Source organism: Crocodylus siamensis, chromosome 10 (genome assembly GCF_052110815.1).
Source record: "Crocodylus siamensis isolate JL-2025a chromosome 10, ASM5211081v1, whole genome shotgun sequence".
In the NCBI taxonomy this organism is placed as follows: domain Eukaryota; kingdom Metazoa; phylum Chordata; order Crocodylia; family Crocodylidae; genus Crocodylus; species Crocodylus siamensis.
This window is the reverse complement of record NC_143404.1, coordinates 55736572-55756488: the sequence shown is the minus strand read 5'-3', so window position 1 is coordinate 55756488 and position 19917 is coordinate 55736572.

Here is a 19917-nt window from a genome sequence, read left to right as displayed (position 1 = left end):
CTTTCTTTTCTGCTAAGTAAAATTCCTCAGTTTACCACAGGTCTACAGGTGACTATTTGGGCCCCGTCTATATAGAAAGTAGAAATAAAGGACTGTAGCAGGCCTCTTGAGTCAGTGAGCCCAGACCCATACAGTTACAGACAGCCACATCAGATCATTGTATTCATGTAACAGGGAGAAGTGGGAAAACCCCATAGATTTAGTTAACATTTCTATTCTTATCCTTTTTTCCTTCTCTGATAACTTTTCCTAGTAAAGCCCCACAACTGGTAGCTAAGCTATTAACTCTCTGCATGGCCCATGAGGCTAAAGCTTTGTATTAGCTCCACATATGTACTCTGTAGGCAGTAGCCTTCCTTTGTAAGTGGCCTTGACTGAGCTACTAGGAACTGTACTAAATTCCAGCTGGATTTAGCCTTTACACATGCACAAACTCACAAAATACACACTTTGTTGCTTCCCTTCCATTGCTGGAGGCCTGACATTCCTTGTCTCCAGTGACAGTGTCACACTGATTCACAGTGCTGCATAACTTCAGATTGAATAGAAGCCAGATAACTTTTTTCTAAACAGAAATAAAGCATTCCTGCTCTCTACAGGCAAAGCTGAACAGCCCATTGAAACATATAGACCTCTTCTCCTTTCTTTTATGTCTGCCACCCAGGAGTGTACCGTACTGAAAGATATGATTCAGTAAAGTTATCGAGTGCCAAGCCTTCCCATTTGTCTTCCTATGACTCCTAAGTCTTCCTTTTTTCTACTGAGTTCCATCTCATTGACTTCCTATAAACACTAATATAGAGCCACAAGCTCAGAGACATGCCTGGAATGCAATCCATACACTGTAGAGCAGGTGGTTTCCAACCTGTGGTCCGCAGACCCCCGAGGGTCTGCAGACTATGTCTAAAGGGTATGCAAAAGATAACTATGATCAATCAAAAGGATGTGAATACCCACACTTACAATTCAAATGGGTCTGCACCTCCATTAGACATTTCTTAGTGGTCTGCAAATGAAAAAGGTTGAAAACCACTGCCTTAAGGCAATGCTGTCAGGATGAAAGTTGGGCTCAAAATTTTAGAAGTGGAAAGCTGGGAATCATATTTGAGTCCAGACCGTGAAAAAAATCAAATGAATTGTTCCCAACAAAGGCAGACAAAGACATTGCCCTAGTTAGCTCAGTGATACTTTGGGGAAGACCTGTTACTTGGCAGTTAACAAGACATCTCATTGACACTGGGGAACGCTGCATTTACAGTCTGCAATTTAGAACTCAGACCTGGAATTCGGGGCTTTAAACAGCTTATTAGCACTGAGGGTAGATCTGCAGCTGATATAAATCAGCTTAAGTGGAGCAATGACAATTTATACTGAGAGGGATCTGGCCATATATTTCTAGTTAAGGTCCCAAAAGATTTTCCATTCATTTTTCTGATACCATGTATTAAGTTCTCAACCATTTTTGCAGAACACTGGGGACAATTTTGTGAAGTGTTCCAGATCTGATGAAACTCAAATATTTACCAGTCAGCAAGAATCCCAAAATCCAAATACTGATCCTAAAATTTGTCCCTTAAAAAGAGAATTGAAGGCTGTAGAGAAGCTGGATTTTTAAACTGTACTTTTATTATAACAGCTGCAATCAAATTCTGTATTGATTATTATGTAGCTAGTACCAACCCATGGAGTTCTACGGACTTCCTGGACAGATCCATGAAGTAATTAGAAAAGTCATTTTTTTATGTTCATATTTGTTCAGATACACAGGCTACACGGAACTAAGAAGCTGGGGATAGCTCATGGCTGATGCAGACATATAAAAAAAATTAAGTGCTGAGCTCCTGAGATCCAGATTTGCAACTGTAAGCCTTTAATTACAAAAAATATTCAAATTTCAAAACAGTCTGTCTTGTCCCAGATTTGGCTTTAGTAGTGGCTGACACACCAAGCTCCATTTTTAATTGTTCCCTTAGCACTATCGTCATAAATAATAGTAGGGGAGTCTCTGACCTAAGGTTTGGGCAGTGACAGTCAGACACACTTTGGTTCAGTTTCAGGCTCTTTTAACCAGGAATATTCTCAAATATACAGTCCATCTAAAAGCCCAAATCCTTTTGCCTTGTCTAACCCCAAGGCAAGGCTGATGTGCCCCTAGTTACCTTCCACAGCTGGACTTTTTTCTCTCCTGACCATCTCTGTCTCTTATTTTCTGGGAAGTTCCATTTAGACACCTAAGCTGGACCCCCACTCCAGGCAGTGAACCCCTCTCACTCGCTGGCCAGCTTGACTCAACAGCAGTAGCAGGCAGACCTTTTGTCAGCTCCAGGATTTTGCCAAAAGTTAGCCACCGTGCATTAGCTAATAAATCCTCACCTTTTTTTCCTGGTGTATACATCACAGACACAAGCAAGTTCTTAGGAAAGAATCCATAAGGACAGCTGAATCTGTAGAGCAGGTAAGGATGGACTGGATCCTAGGGATGGATTAGTTGTGGGGGAGCATGTAATAATAAGCAATGAGATACCGCTCTTTCTTGTCATGTTGTGCATATTTATCCAGCATGGGTGCCTGCAATGTCTGCCCACATAATAACTACAGGAGTCACAGCTGCAGTGCATGCCAAAACAGCCACTTCCTTGGCCCATGTTATTTCACTTTGATTTAATTCAACTTCCTTGTTAAAATTAATTGAGTTTATTAAGGCAGCCTCTGCCTTCATCCCCAGTCCCAAGAGATTGCCAGCTTTAGGTCTCTTCAGATCAGACTTAGACAAGCTTGGATGTTAATGGAGTGGACAGGCATTGTGTTAAGGGCCAATAGATCTCCTCTGAACATGGCAGTTATGCCATCCGTTTATGTAGCAGTCAGCAAACCCATTCACTGGTTACTGGTTAATATTTCAACCAGGCTGATAGACAAGTGGGAACGGCAGTCAGGAGCTGGGAAGGGCTGAGGAGCTGGTGGCTTGTCATCCATCAAGCCAAACGGGAAGAGGATCTTCTACGTCTGTAAAAAGGGAGGAAGGCTATTGGGTCTAAAACAAGGCTGAAGGGGACACTGAGGATGTCTGCATATGTCAGTTTGGTTAACCGGTGATTAATTAGGGGAGACAATCGCACAAAATCACATTCCAGTGCCACAGGTTCCTTGAATCCTCCTCCATGTATAGTTTAGGACAGTGGCATTGCCAGCTTTTGCAATTTTATCATGACACTCAGATGATTTGATGTTTTTCATAAAGCTCCTGGAATCATGTGATTACATGAGAATTTCTCCTTTCCTTTTAAAGCAAAAATGCATTTCTGTTCCTCATTGTTGAAGAGAAAGGCATGTAAACGTGGGGGAAGGACACCATAAACATTCAGGAATGAGAAGGGAGAGCCTGCTTATTATTTTTGCTTGGATCTCATGGTTTTTAACACAAGGCTATGGTGTTGGGGGACCTCACTCAATAGGATAATGCCACGCAAAAAGTGAATACAGGATGATTTTCCTAATTACCAGGAGATTCAGGTGGACAGAGAAGCTTGTATTGGAGAAAAACCTAGGACTTCCACAGCCTTTGTCACAGAAAAAGAGCCCATAAGCACATAGAACAGAAAAGCAAGCCTTTTGACACTATAGTATATAAACTTATTTCTTCAAGATGCACTTTAGATCTTTTACCTACAAAGAAAATTATGGAGGATTGGAAACATTCCTATGACTGTAGCATTGATTATTATCAATTGATCAAACATTATTGATTATTCTGTGATTGTTTTATTGTGCAGTATTTAGTTTTGGGTGAAGAGCTCAGGGTCTAATGATAGGGGCCTGACCTAGCCACTTGAGTAAATACCCAAGATTGCAGGCAGGCTTAGCTCATGGTCATCTGGCTTCCTTGTATTGGTATCCAAGCTAGCTAGAATAAAAATTAGTTTGAAGTTGTCTACATTTGGTGCACTCTTATTGCACTGGTAAAATCATATGACAGATAAGTTAGATGTAGTTGTCAGATGTGTTAACAAGGTGAGGTAAATATAAAGGGTGCCGATGCATGTAAAAATAGTAGCTGTTTAGTCTGCACTTGGATAGAGGACAACTAGGGTGCATCCAGATGAGTGTGCATGTGTCTCTTGCAACATCTCAAAGCCCTTTGAGACTCTGCAAGAGGCACGTGTGGGGGCTGAGTGGTGCTGGGCCCCAGGTCACAGCCTGAGTGGCCCCAGCTGCCTGCATGGTGCCCTGCTACCCCATGCTGTGTTGCGGAGCTCTGCCACAAGGCCCCAGTGACCTCGATGGCAGCTGCTACTGCTGGTGAGTGCAGGGCTTTTAAAAAAAAAAGTGCCAGGAGGCTGAGGCTGGGTGGGACAGTCATCGGTGGGTCTGGGGGTGCAAGTGGGGGGTGGGGCTGGGCGGGAGACCCATTTTGGAGGCTGCAGAAGCCAGCTGGGGCTGGGCAGGGCAGCAATCCAGGGGTCTGGGGGAGCAAGTGGGGTGGGGCATGTAGGTAATGCGGGGGGGTGGTAGCCCCTGTGGGGGCTGGGGGGGGGCTGTAGCCCTGTGTGGGAGGCAGTCCGTGAGCTGTATGGGGGGATGTGCCCTGCGGGGGGTAGGGGACCCACCCCTCCTGAGTAGCCCCCCTCCAGTCTCCCCATGATCCACCCACACCTACCCACACACTCCATGGCCCCCCACATTCCTCCACAGTCACCCACACCCCCCACCCCTCTTCCTACCCCACTTCTGCAAACCCCACTTCCCCCTAGAACGCATCCTGTGTGCTCAGATGCTAGACAGGATGAGACCTGGTGGCAGAAGCTGTGGCTGCAGAGGCAGCTGTCTCAGCCATCTGTGGAGGGTTTGGGATTGACAGTATGGTCGGGGGTAGAAAGGTAAGAAAGGTTTACTGACTTAACAAAAACACAACTATGTGTAGTAACAAGACAAACAATGACAGACAAGAATAATTCATGTCAGCAACTTATTGGCAGTCCCCTCTGATGCCTGTTGTACAGCAAGTTTCTCTATTTACAAAGTTCAGCTAAGTCTGGCATCCCTAATCAGTGCTGTCCGAGAGGTACTGGGAAGGACTCTGGAATTCAGTTCTTGGGCTCCTCGAGGTCCATGTGCCCACTGATCCAGGCCAACAGCTAACTAATCCTTTTCACAGAGTTATATCTTCTTTCTGAATGGTTTCCAGATATTTCAGCTAATTTATAGTTTCTGAATGGTACTGATAATGTACAGCCACTTAGACTTCTTTTATTTCAACTGGTCTTAGACTGACCAATAGTAGTACAAGCCTTGCATTCCTTTGATAAAGTAATTTTAACTGCGCCACAGGGCTTTACTACTTTAAGGTTTTGCTAAATTTACTAGGCCTTGCTTTATACAAGACCTCACCACATATTACACTTTAATTAGGCTTTTAGCAACAACATATAGCTTACTATCTAAACAAATACAAAAAAACACTTAGTCTAATCTTCATAGAGACTTCAGCAAGCACCTTTATCACACAGACACAATTTCAGCTGTCGCAGCAGCTGTCCCCACCTCCTGGTTAGTGAAGGAGTCAGGGGGCGCTCTAACTGCTCTGTGGTAAGAAAACCAAAGGCAAATAGCAAGATATAAAGGTATTTAGAATTAATTTTATTATGATGATAGAGACATTGGTAGGGTTCCAAAGTCCTTTAACATTGTAGATATATCAATAAAACATTGTCCAGCTGATTGCTGTCTCTGCCTCTCTCTCTCTCTATATATATATATAGTGTTCTTTTGTTTTAATTGTGGAGGAACATGGATTTTGGGGTATTTTACACAGTGACTTTGGGATCTTTTTATCAGCAATTTTTCAGTTTTCAAATAGGGAACACCAGCATTCCTATTAGGGAGGCAAGTGATAGGAGCCAGGCAGAGGAGCCTCCTCAGAGCTGGCACCTTGGACCCAGCTGGAGGTGGCTTATCTCCTGGTCAACTGGGGCCAGGAAGACATGCTTTTACAGTTCAAAGCAGGCCACCACACTGGGAACATCTTCCAGGCAATAGCTGCCCAGATGGCTGGGCAGGGGGCACACATGGCAGTAGTTCCGCACAAAAGCCAACTCTGCAGCCACAGCCCACTGGTAGCTGGCCCAAAGGGGCAGATGCCTCTACTGGCTGTGCAGTCCCCATCCGGGTCTGGCAGGTGTGCAGCAGGTCAGAGCCAGGCAGCAGCCCCCGCTGCCAGACTGTTGCAGTGGGTAGAGGGTGCAGGGAACTCTCAGCAGTCCAGCTGTCACAAGGGGTAGTGTCCCCAGGTACCAACTGGCTGGGCCCCAGTAGCTCCTGAGAGCGAGTAGCTCTGAGCTACTTGCCAGGGCAGTTTTTCATACTGATGGGGCCAGGACAGGGCAGCTTTTTATACTGCTGCGGCCAACACAGGTGCTGGTCCCAGGCTCTAGCTCCCCCTGGCTGCAGATCCAGGAGGAGGCAGGAAGGGTTATTTTGCCCCATGTGGCACAACTTGCATCACACCAAAGTGCATGTCCGGGCATGTGTGCTGAGAAAAAGCCTCGGCTCAAATTTGCACTGCTTCTATTTGAGCTGCTGCAAGTGCACATGCCAGCATGTGTGGACGTGCCCCTAAAGTCCATTCTTAAATACCCAGTATCTCTGAATTCTTATGTGCCTGGACTTATGTAATGGTTAGTGGGAGAGTCTAAATCAGAATTTAGTCCTTAACCAGACAGAATTCCTGTGTCCAACAAACTGTGAATCTAGTTCTTCCTTTATGGGTGACACTGCTGGTCACCCTTTCAATTAAATGTTGAGTGGGCACATGCCTCTGATAATGACCCTTTAGTATAAGAAGGGGAGAAATGTACAGAAGCTCTGGGTCATGTCATGGATAATATCCTTTTCAACAGAAAGGTCATGAATAGGGCTGGGCAAAACACACTGCTATTGGATTATATAGCTTTGGGCAGCCAAAATTAGAAGTTTTGGTTTGTCTAGCGCAATGATTTTCAACAAGGGTGCTGTGGCACCTGGGTGCCTTCAAGAATGCTGCAGGATGCCACACAATGTTACATTGTTAGGTGTGGAACATGGTTCGCAAGCTGAATCCAAAGTTATCACAGAGGGATTCATGCTATGAAAACATTCTGCCTTGTTGTGGTCTTTCTGAGTTCTTTGCAGCAGAAACATTGCTTTATTATTGTTTTGTGGTCAAAAATGGGTGAAGACTAAAAGCTAGCATTCTCTGAGGAATGCCTTGGATCTACAAAGAGTATGTTGAGTCTAAAAATGTTGAAAACCATTACTGAAACCTAGACTGGTCTGAAGAAATGCCCCTGAAGCTTGCTTGGTGTTTCAGGTTTGAGCCCCCTCACCCTGCACAAGGATGCATCTTGAGGTTCCAAAGGTATGTAACACTTTCCAGTATCTTCAGAGGGTTTTCCTGGGAATCACTGTCTGTACTGGAATATTTCAGGCTCTAGAATAAGGTCAACTGCTTCTGATGCAGTTTTGGATAGACATAGTTCTTACGGATTTTGTGTGGGGGTGAAGATGGCTTGGTCCCATGAAAGCATTTCCTGGAAGTTATGGAAAGGGAGTGTGCTTGCTTGCTGGTACTCTGTAGACTTCTTTTTCTACTTCTGTCCTTGACATAAGCTAGATGTTTTTCCAGAATTGTGCACAAGCAATGGCTCTTTCTGTTGCTTTAGTGAGGGTCTCTGTTGTACAGGTCTCACCAAGGAGTTGGCAAATGAGCAGCTGCTCCACAGTCTGTACTTCATCGTGCACACATATAGTCAAGTCATGTTTGTTTTTGATCTTCCAGTTTGTGCGCATAGGTGATTTCAGGCATCACCATACTGGCTAGTCTAGATCAGCCTTTCTGAAAAGGTGCTCCTGGGGTTCTAGGTCTATTTCAGAGCCCCTGACTGTGTGTAATCTTTCCTTCCATGGCCTTAGTCATACCCTGTCAGCTGTCATGTCCAAGGGCGCAACATTGTCACAAAACTCTTTTGCCCTTTAAGCTGTTTGGTTACTCTGTATGACTATAGAGTGGATGCTTGGGATCTTCCACCTGCCTTGATCTTTCTTTTTGACTTGCTACCTTTCTTTTGATATCAGGTGATGCAACGCTAACCATTGCATGCATCTACATGCGCATTCCACTGTCCAGTTGGTACTGCGCAGTCATTTAGTACTTGCTAAAGTACTAAAGGAAGTCTTAAATGACTGCACAGTACCCGCTGGTATTGTGCAGTCCCAGTGGCGCATGGGTCATTTCTGACCCTATTGTGTAGTAGCTCATTGCTACTGCACAGTAGCAGTGGTATCATGGTTAGTGCCCACTGATGCTATGTCACTGTAGTGATGAACTATGCCACCACAGTTCATCACTACAGCGATGTAACATCTCGTGTAGATGTGCCCAGTAAATATAGGCTATCCTTTTGTAATGGCTTTAGACATCCTGATATTTCACAACAACTGTCATTTAGAACTGGGTCTAGTTTCTTGGCATGAACTGATCATTCCCACACTGGACATACATACTCCGCAGTGGAGTAACACAAGGCAATCTCTGTAGACTTGAACTGTGAGGAAGAAGTCAGCCATCCATCCACTGCAGGTAGGGGAAGAGAGGGAATGCAAGCATCTCCAAAGGCCTGTGTTATGGGGATTGGGTACTCCACGTGACTTAGGTAGTTGGGGTAGTCTCTGGTGTTCTACTGGGGAATGACCCTCATGTTGCTTGAGGCCAGTCCACTTCTTCTCTAAGATTTGCATGAACCTTGGGTGAATCTCTGAGTGTTTTGGGTCTGCTTTGTTAATCCAAACCAGCTCATTTTAAATCTGGTTGTAGTCTTTGATGTGAACCCTTTGTGTAGCTCTCAGGTCAATAGCAGGCAGGTCAGAAACACCAATGTAAATGAAGCCTTTTAGTTTCAACTCTGATATGCAGCTTTAAGCATGTGTGGGTGCTGTGCTTCTCTTAAGCACATGAGCTTTCCAAGCCCAGTTTTGAGCCAAACGTCTGCACAGAGGGGAAACAGCACTGATACCTGTGATTTTTCACACCTTCACAACCTACACGAGCTCCCACGCTCTCCTCTGCTTTGCTTTCAAACCGTTCTTCGTGTGATAAAAAAAACATAATATGTGATAAAAACATCTGATGATGCAGGTGGCACCATCTGCTCCATTTCCAGATGCTGTTGCCACTTAACCATTTTCCAAGAATTATTAGAGAACCATTGTGGCCATCTATGTCCAAGCAGCTTCAGAGAAACCAGTGCTTCCTTGTTATCTTATATTGCAGGCTTTTCCATCCCTGCCCAAAGATCCATAAATCTGAAGCCAAACCCCGGGGAGTCTATGCACTTGCAAGTTCTACTCAAGTCAAGTGGATCTTCAGTTGCTGAGCAGTTCTCAGAATGCCCAATGTAGCATTATTGGTGTGCATGGTAAAACTTATGGCTGCAATATAAGACTGGGCTCCGGATCAAAGTTGTCACAGCGTGGGGTCCCTAGGGATGGCCACGATGCCCCTAGGGCTCTGGCACCATGCCAGTTCCACCCTGTGGGCTCCTTCTAATCTTACCTGCCATGTCTTGTTGGTTAAAAAATAAGGTGGGAGACTGCCCACAAGTTTCTGTGTGCTCATGGTCCTGTCAAACCCCACTAAACCATGTGCATCTTAGATCCTTTGCTGAGTCTCACTCAAAGTCAGTGCCTAGTGAGACACCCTAAGCCCTATGAGCAAGATGCATGGCTCCAAAACCTCTCCTTTACCATGCCCCATGCCTTGCAGGTGGTATATGAATATTGTCTCCCTGAAGGTCTTGGTCTAATTTGGCTGCTTGTTGTTGCTGGGCTCTGGTCCCTATCACTGTTCCCCTCTAGTCCTGGGCTCTGAGGCCCCTGTCACTATGCCCCTCTGGCGCTGGGCTCGGTGTGCCCCTGTATCTGCACCCCTCTGGCGCTGGGGCTGTACACAATACTGTGCCCCAATGAGGCCTCCTCCTCCCCTGTTAGCTTCATTCCAGTCCACCCGTGCAAATAACAACATAAATAAAAGCCCCTGGGCTACAACAACAACAACAATGGAGGTCACACTCTACCCCTTTTAGCAGGCAGACTTCTCCCTTAGTGTTGTGTGCCTCCTAGCCCCAGGTACCTTATGAGCTCCTGGAGCCCTATTAATCTTGCAGGCAGCAGATCGGGCAACCAAACATTCCCTGGTAGCTCTTTTGCGCAGGAGTTGTTCTCCCCAGTAAGTGCCAGAGAACTAACTCCTGCCAGTCCTAGTCCTGAGGCTTATATGTGCCCAGGGCCCTGCCTTCTTCCCGTCAGCTGACCATGTGCAGGTGCCAGCTAATTAGCCTGCTGCCAAGGCACCCTGCAGCTGTGGAGCCTAGCTCCCAGGGCTCTCTAGCTAGGTTGGTCCTGCTCTTAAAGGAGCAGGCATGCCTTAGTGCCCAGCAACAAAAGGTAATAGCTGATCTAGAACAAACTGGTCAAAACACAAGGGCTGTTCTGCTATCAGTGTAATAGAATTACAGGGTTTCAAGTACAGTTTTCCTCTTGCCAAAGAGTGTTTTAACTCGTAATGTCTGTCTTTCCCCAATGGCAAACATAAGGATTTTTATATGCACATTTCTTTTTATGTGTTTGGTCACACTGACCTTATTTCCCTTTCTGCACTGACTGAGGCCTTTGCAAACAGGTTGGTGTCACTTCCATTTAATCTACTTCTGCTTCACTGCTCATGAATCATGAAACTGATTGAGTCTGAGTGGCATTCCTTTCAGTGTGCAAAGCTTTTCTTAATTCGGACTTTCTCATTCATATGGGTTTGGATTTGAATGAAACCCCAAAACTTAAACCAGTTGCCAACTGATATCTCTAGCTTCATCAGTTCATTCCAGATTCATATGACCTCCCCGGCCAAGATCACTCATTGGCTCAGATTCATGCATGTGTTATCATAGGCCCTTAAGCAACCCAAAGTGAGTTCTGAATCTTATATGAAACTTTACACCCACTGAGTTTTGCTTGCTCACTTTATACCCACTGAGTTTTGCTTGCTCACTGTGAAAGTCTATTGTGGCTTCAGCCATGAGATACTGTTGGATTAATTTTCTGCTCGAATTTTAGGCTTGCAACTCCTGTCTCCATGTGCAGCACAGAAATAGCGGTTGGCAGTTCTGGTTACACAGAAGCTAAATTCAGGCATGCACTGCATGAGTGCACTGTGGAAGCTGAGGACTACACTTCCACTTCACTGAATTTGTACAGGACCTGAGCCAGAAGGCCTTAGCATAGTCTCAAGGGGCTGTGGCCTGCTAAGCCAGAAATGTGAGCAGGCCTCTATTCCTCTGCTGCACCTATTTGTATTATATGAATAGAGAAGGTGCATGCACCTTTTTTTTAGCAGAATATGGAGTCCCACTCCTGCCAGACAGATATTGAATGTAACCTTGATATATAAATGAACCCTGAATTCCAAATGTAAAGAAATGCCATCAAATCTGTAGTGTGTAATTGATGCTGATCTGATTTGCTTCCCATCTGATTTGCAACCCATTTGATTTGCTTCTTTAATGGCTCCTAGTGACATCATTGAATGGTTTTCAATAGGATGAAACAAATTCTCCAGTACAATAATGTGGGGTAATTGAGATAGTTCTTGGGCTTTTGATGTCAACTGTATATCTGGAGTTTTATATCTGCTGTCAAATGGGAAGCAGAGGTGGGAAGTCATTATTGAAATGAGAAAATATTGATGATATCATATGAGCCATTTGGTGAGTCCATCAAATCAGCCTGGTCCTTAATACATATGTAATATTTTCTAGATAGACTGGTGATCACTGGAGCTTTATGACCCATCAGAATGTGTAGAGAGACTGTGTCTATGCCAAATAGCTGTATCTGTGAATAGCATAATAGCAGGTCACTTTCTTTCATTGATGTGATCAGTTTGCTTAAAAGTAAGATGTGTTTTCTGCCCCCACCCCTTTGATTACACTTTTCTTTTAAAGCATACAGTTCTTCCATAACCTCTGTGCAGCTTGCAGGCTCCATTCCAGGTGCATCTAATCACTTGACTGATTTATGGGGCATGCTTGCAACTGAGGTTATGAACAAGAAGGTATTGTTACCAGAGGTAGCCCAGAAACTCTTGCTGTGTTCATGTGGCTTACACAAAGATGGGGAAGAATTGGCTCTTTAAACTATACTCATAGAACAGAGTAGCCACAGGGCGGAATCACGCTTGGATCACTGGGTTACTGTGTCTTTTACCGCTTGACTGCTGGTTCAAATGCAGCTGAGGTTGGCAGTGACTGAAAGTCATTATTGTATGGTGGCTTGATTTGGGCAGATCTCAGCCTGGCTCCTTTTGGGCCTGTGCCTCATAAACAGTCACCATAATGGATGCCGTTGGGAAAACCGGTTAGCATTTTCAGCTTAGAAGGGCCAAAGACTGAATGGACCACAGAGCTCTGAAGCCTAGATGTGATCTCCCCCAGTCAAGACAGAGGCAGATCAGCCTGGTGGTTGTTAGGGAAGCTAGCACTGCTTGGCTGAAATTAAAAACTTTCTTCTCCATGCCCTGTTAATTCTGCCCCTTCCACTAAAACTCAAATTCTCAGCTAAAATGCGTCTATGGGCAATGTATTTTATCTTTCCAGTAATGAATGTTCCCACCAAAGGTAAAAGATCAGTTATATCTCTAGGCTAGAAGAGTTGTGTGTTTTAAAACAAAATCACAAAATAGTAAACGGCAGCTGAATTTTTATGTTTAAAAGCTTTTCTTTCTCCCCTCTCATTATGTTTTCAGGAGGGGAAATTAAAACTAGATAAAACTGTACAAGGAGGAACAGGCCCTGTCCCTTAAATTCACCCTGCCACCATACACAGGTTGTATAGTTAGGGCCAGAAATGTTTAGTCTTGGGTGAAGAGCTCATGTTCTGATAGGAGAAAAGGTAAAAAGCATGGCCTAACCACTTGAGTCAAGACAGCAGGCAGGTTAGTCACATGCTCATCTGATTTTCTTGCTATTGAAATCCAAGATTAGAGCTAGCTTTGGTATAGCCACATCTGGTGCAATCATACACCCTTATTGCAAGGGAGAGACCCTCTTGGTTCCAGGGGTTCTCCTGCCTCAATGAGTTTTATATCTTTGACATCATTTCTTTGATACTGAGGACAACTCACAAAGCTGTTCTAGGGTCAGACTTGCCACCCAAAACATCCCCATTGCACTATTTCAGAAGTGCAAAAAGGATTCCAAGTTGCTTTGAATAGGCAGCTGAGGGTTTAGAGATTTTAGGGTTAGGAGGAGGCATTCAAAGGGTAAGAGTAGCCAAAGCCAGTAAATTGAATGTTCTGGACAGTCTTCAGCCAACTATTTAGTTCATGGGAGCTGTTCTAGCAGCCCTGGGACAACTCTAAATTGCACTGGGGGCAGAACTGGTCTCTCTTGACACCAGGCTTTTGATGTGTAAAAGACACCAAACAAGACAAGTGCATCTCAGCTGAGATGCATGTGGGATGGAATACTTGCATGCACAAATACAGGCTAGAGAATGACTGGCTAAGCGTCTGCATTGCAGAGAAGGATCTGGGGGTTACAGGGGACCATACGCTGATTATTAGCCAACAGTGTGCTCTTGTTGCAAAAAAAGCCAACAGTATACTAGGCTGTATCAACACGAGTGTCACTTGAAAATCAAGGCAGCGATTCTTCTGTTACATTCAGCTCCAGTGAGGCCTCACATGAAGCCCTGTGTCCAGTTTTGGGCCCCACACTTCAAGAAGGATATGGACAAATTGGAGAGAGTCCAGCACAGTGACAAAAACGATTAGGAGCTGGGAAGCAAGTCTTATGAGGATAGGCTGAAAAAACTAGCATTATTTAGTCTGGAGAAGAGGAGACTGAGGGAAGATTTGATAACAGCCTTCAGATACCTGAAGGGTGATTATTGAGGGGCTGAAGATGGGCTTTTCTGTGGCTGTAGGGGCAGGACTAGGGCCAACGCCCACAAGCTCAAGCAGAGGAAGTTTAGTTTGGACATTAGGGGCTCCTATACACGTGCAGGGAGCCTGCTCTGATGCGCTGGAAATCCAATACATCAGAGATTAATTGAGTCTGCTGGAACCAGAACTGACCCAAGCAGGGTGCGGGGCCTGGGGCAAATCAGCCTATGCGGGGCCCCACCCCCGCTCTGATCTGGGCCCTGGACCCGAAGAAGCTGCCGCCGCCATTGGCAGTGGTGGCATTGGTGGTGGTGGTAGTGGTGGGGTTTGTGAGCGGCTGGACGTGGAGCCGCCACTCTGCCTGGCTCTGTGCCGCCACTGCTCCTTCCTGCTCTGCAGGGCCTCCTAAACCATGGGGCCTGGGGCAGTCACCCCAATTCACACCCCCCAGGGACAGCCCTGGCTGGAACATGGATATTAATGCACTCCAGCAGACTCTAGTGTCACGTGTATCATTGTCTTGACTTTGAAAAATGGCAGTGGGGCACTTTGAACTAAAGCTCATTTGATAAGCTTTAAGGTACCTCACCACCATTTTTCAGTGCGAAGATGCTGATACACGTGACGTTCAGGTGCTTTTATTGGTGGGGCTAGCTAATTAAAGTATCCTCCCATGCCTCCCACAGCAAGTGTAAAAATGCCCACGGGGCGCGTCAGAATGAACGCACATTTGCAGGGACACACATTTCCCGTGGGACAAATACCAACAGTACAAGTATGTGCCTCTGCTATTTGTCCTGTGGGAAATGCGTGCCCCTGCAAACGTGAGTTCATTGGGACGCACCTCTAGGGTTTGAGGTGCCACAAACCACATGTGTGCACTTGTCAGGATGCACCCTAGGAAGGTGACTGACTATAAGGGTGGTCAACATTGGAACAGGCTACCTAGAGAGGTTGTGGAAACTCCATCCTTGGAAATTTTCAAGAGCAGTCTGGGCAGACACCTGGGCTGGGATAGTTTAGTCAGGGACAATCCTGCTTTGAGCAAAGGGCTGGACTAGACCTTGCAAAGTTCTCATGCAGCCCTATTTTGCTATGATGCTGTGAGCTGAAGCTTGTGTTGTTAGGCTTCAAAAGCCTTTGGACTATCCAAGGATTATATTGAAGTCACTGACAGGTATTTTTGAAAGGAAAGGAAGCCCCTGTGCTCGCTCCATGGGCTTTGTATCTTGCTCCACTGATCAGTTCAAACACTGAAGAGAAAGCACCTGGATTTATTACTTCCTGAAAAATAGTTGCCAAAGTCATCATTCTGGAATTTGCTTGTATTCTCTGGATATTATTTAGTTTTACATTAAGTTATAAATATAGGGTGTTTTCCCTGCCAGTTGATTGTAATACTACTGATTACTCTTTTAAATCATTTTGGGTTGTTTTTAGTCTGAAGTCTTTCGCCCTGAGCCAAGATGCCAGGAGCAAATTTACATCCATATTTGTGCACAGGCTGTTTGTATCCTGAACAAAATACTACTTGGCGGACCTGTCTACACATTGCCATACAGCGACATTGCTTCCTTTTGGAAGTACTAAAGCAGGGCACAGTACAGGAGGTTACCATGCTGTGTGTGCGGTACTTGGTTAGATTATATTATGTCGCCGTAGTGGCACGGTATACTGGGGGAGCGTGTTGCTACAGTGACATAGCTGCTGATCACGTGTAGACCCACTTGATTGCTACATCACTGTAATGCACTGTACAGTGACGTAGCATGTCACTATGTCACTGTAGGGTGATGCGTTGATGCATCCCATATATACAAATTAAGGCAATTTGCACATGGAAAATGATTCCATGAGTCTGGGCTGAAGCCCTTGTAGAAATTTGGCCCATAGGAAGTCAAGACTAGTGCAGCTAAAGGACAAGACTAACATGTTCTCCTTGGTACTCCTTAATACTGGCTGCATCTACATGAGACACTGACTGCACAGTAGCCTGATACTACGGCACAGTAGCATCATATGGCAACAACCCTGATGCAATGCTACTGCACAGTAGTATTAGGCTACTGTGAAGTAGCATCACAGAAAAGGTGTTCATTGGCACTTCTGCACAGTAACTCCAGTTACTGTGCAGTCATTTAGTCCTTGTTTATACAAATACCAAATGACTGTGCAGTAACAACTGTGCCATCAGTGTCTTGTGTGGATGAAGCCACTGACCAGCAAATGAAGTAATATCTTTGCTAGCCAGGCATTTTCCTTCTAGTCTGAACCAATAATATATGACTTCATGCTTTAAAGCCTGTTCTCATTTCTTTATTCACTGGAGTACTATTGGATTTTCTGTTGTTAACACCCCAACACATTTGAGATCTTTCTTTTATGTCCTACTAGGAACATGCTATAATTCATTTTTCCAATTCTGAAAAGAATTCAGATTCCTAAAAACCACCATTAATAGAAAATGATGTTTTCAAAATATCAGGTTGCTATTACTCATGAGCCTTTAAGCAGAATGAGTTAACACACTCTTGGAGATTTGGGGAATATTAAAAACCTCCACAAAAATATATTGTTAGACAGTGCACAGTTAACCTGTGGCACTCATTGTCACAAGATTGCAAAGAAAATAAAGTCTGCCAATTTTCAGAATGGATTTGCTGTTTTGCCTTTGGCAGTATTAAAATCGTTTTCCTCACAGTGTTCTGTGATAGGGGTGTGCAAAGTGGGCCCTATTCAATTCAGATTTGGCCCGACTCAAGGACAGCGATTCGATTTGTTGATTTGGATCACTGTCCCTGATTCGATTCGGCCAACTCTGAATCAGAAGATTCGATGCCGATTTGGAGAATCAGCGATTTGGCCGTGGACACAGCTTTAAAAGTTGTTTCTACGTACCTTGGGGTAGCAGCCGTGGCTCATGATTGCTGTGATGTTGGGGTGTATGGAGCCCAGAACCCAGAAGTGGACTGGAAATACTTATGGTCCACTGCTGGGGAGTGCTCTGGGGGGGGCCCCTGTGCCTCCCTGGCTCAGCGATCAGTCACAGGGGGACCCTGGGTGCCCCCCAGACCCAGGAGGCACCAGTCATCGAGCTGAGCAGGTGTGGCAGGACTCTGCAGTGTGCTCCATGGCAGACCCAGAGGTAGACCGGAAGTGCTTCTGGTCTACCTCCAGGTCTGCTGCTGAGCATGTTGGGGAGCCCCCTGTGCTCCTGTGGGGCGCTCCATGTGCCCCATCATCACAGCATTCATGAGCCCCTGCTACCTAGAGGTATGTAGAAAATACATTTAACTCTGTCTTTACGTCCAAATCTCTGAATCTCTCTGATGTGGAGAGATTAGGGGGTCCTCTGATTTGATTCAGATTAAGAGATTTGGCCACTAAATAGGGCCAAATCTCTGTGGAATTGAATCAGGGACCGAAGCTTCTCACAGCCTGATTCTGTGAACAGCTGTACTACTTGGTTTTACCAGCATGAATGCTAGTGGAAGACAAACTTAAAACTTGCCTGCTTGAAAGCTTTTAGTGGCATCTAGTCTGTGCCCGGACAATGGAAGCATCCCAACAATGCCTGTCTTTGTTTCCTTGCAGTGAGGCAGAGTGCTAATGCTACAATGAAAACCAAGAGTAATGAAGGTTCTCACTCCGTCTCCTCCAGCTCCATTAGGTTACCTGCAGCGCAACAGAAAAAACAAGACAATGCAATCAACAAATCAGTGTTTCCAGTGCACCTGAGTGACACTTTGACAGCTTGGGAGCTTGAGCAGTCATCCTCCTTGGCTGTTTTCTTACTCTGTTTCAAGCCATTTCAAGCATTGATGACTTCCTTCCCATCCTCCCTGCTGTATGTTAAATGATTAACCTGTGAAGAGATGTACTTTGCTGACTGCTGCAGCAGGAAGTCCCTAGGTTGCCATGTTTAGGAAGCTTTCCACAGTAGAAGTTAACAATGCATGTCTGTTCCATCAGTAAGCGGCCACCTGTCTCCGCTGCGCAGTGCAGGCTGTTTAAATGCTTCCCTTTCACTGCTTCTCTTTTTTGAATCCTCTCGGCATAATTTTTGTTCTTGTTTTTATAAGCTAAAGATGAGTAGGTCTGATGGTGCATTGCATGGGGGGAGGGTGGGACACAAAAACACACACTCCATTGACTCGCACGGTGTTGCACTTGCTTACATCGGGGTCTTGGGTGAGTTCCACAGTCAACGTCCATTCTAACGTCTTCATGATCTGGGATGGTACATGGTGAAAATAATTTGCTTCACAGCTTTTTCAGACTCTTGTACTGAGCCCAGGAACTACCCCTACTCTGATGACACAACCAGATGGCATGACTTTGAAGGCTGTAAATGTGACAGCTCTGTGACTTGGCAATGCATATTTTAAGAATGGCATGTGAGATGACAGGACTGACATCAGGACCTGGAGCGGGCAGAGGTGAGGGGACTGGATGTGACACCCTGATCTCTTTAGCTGCTGCTTTCTCACATCATTTCTTAAACATCAGGCTAATGAATTGCTTGAGATGCCAAAAGTTACCCTTTGTGAAATACTAAACATCTTTGCACTCTACCATTAATGAGGGATGAAGAGAGAGAGGGAGAGAGAGAGAGAGATCTTCATTAGTGCCTCTTCTAGCATCATGAAAGCAGGATACGTTTTGCACTGATATTCTTTTTTCGGGCACCTTAGACATATTTGGTTGGGATGGCACAGCCCTTGGGCATGGGATATTCCTGCCTTATGTAAGATGTACTGATATAGATGCCCTGGATCTTCCCTAAGCCTTGATGTTAGCAGGGTGTAGTGGTAGAAGAGATTGATTGATGTAGAGCTTTGTGCCTGTGTCTGTTATTTTGACTAGGAAATAGAAACCACAAGGCTAGCATTTTAACTTAACTATCTGCCCATTGTCCAGCAAACCTGCCACAGCATTACTTCTCTCTCTTTCCTTTCTTCTTCCTGAATAACACAAAGAACTTCTCTCTGCTCCTCTGGCCTTCTCCTCCCACTCTGAATTCTCGTGCTTGTTGTTCTTTCAATATGCACCCTGGGAACCCCCATCCTGTCTGTTCAATTATTAACTTATGGCCACTAAATTCATTTTGCTGACAGACAGACTTAGAGATTGCTGTAGTCCTAAAGGCAATGAGCTAGGAGACAAGGGGGATGTTTTGTGCCCTGTCCACTCCAGTAGATCTATGAGAGAGAAGCATGTCTACAGCATTTTGCTTAAAGGCGAAAGGAAAAATTTTTAAGGAAAAGAAGGGGTGACCAAGCATCAGATCTAATGCTAGATAAAGCCCACAGGAGTCAGAAGAAGCACAGTTTGATTGGATTAGCAGACCAAAAGGGGGGAGTTTATGAGATTGCCTACTTGCATTGAGGATTCTGCCCTAGATACAAATATCTAGAATCATAGAGAAGTAAGGCTGGAAGGGATATCAGGGGGTCATCTAGTCCAAGCCCTGTTCCAGGCAGAATCACTCCTGTCTACAGCATCTCGGACAAGCCTTTGTTTAACCTGTATTTAAAGACAACCACTCCTGATAACCTGTTCTAGTGTTTAGCCTAGAATAGCTAGAAATGTAGACAGTACACTATCTCGCATCCCAAATGCAGAGAAGCTAAGCCCCAATTTGCATCTGCTCAACTGCTTATTACAGTTTTGCCTCTCAGCATGACATAGGGTCGGGTGGATGTATCAGGGCTTAAAATATCCCCATACAGACAGAGCCAAAGGTTGAGGCAAGCATACGTTAACAGGTGAGGAGTTTAGGCCCAAAGCCTATCAGAATGAACTCAACCTCATGTTTGGAAGACATGAGCTGGAGCTCCCTGGGAACAATCTTTCTTATGAGGTTTCAAGCACTCTTTTGTGGGCTTTTTGATCTTAGCTGTATGCTAGAAAGGAAGAGACTCAACATAACCATTTTGGAGCGACTA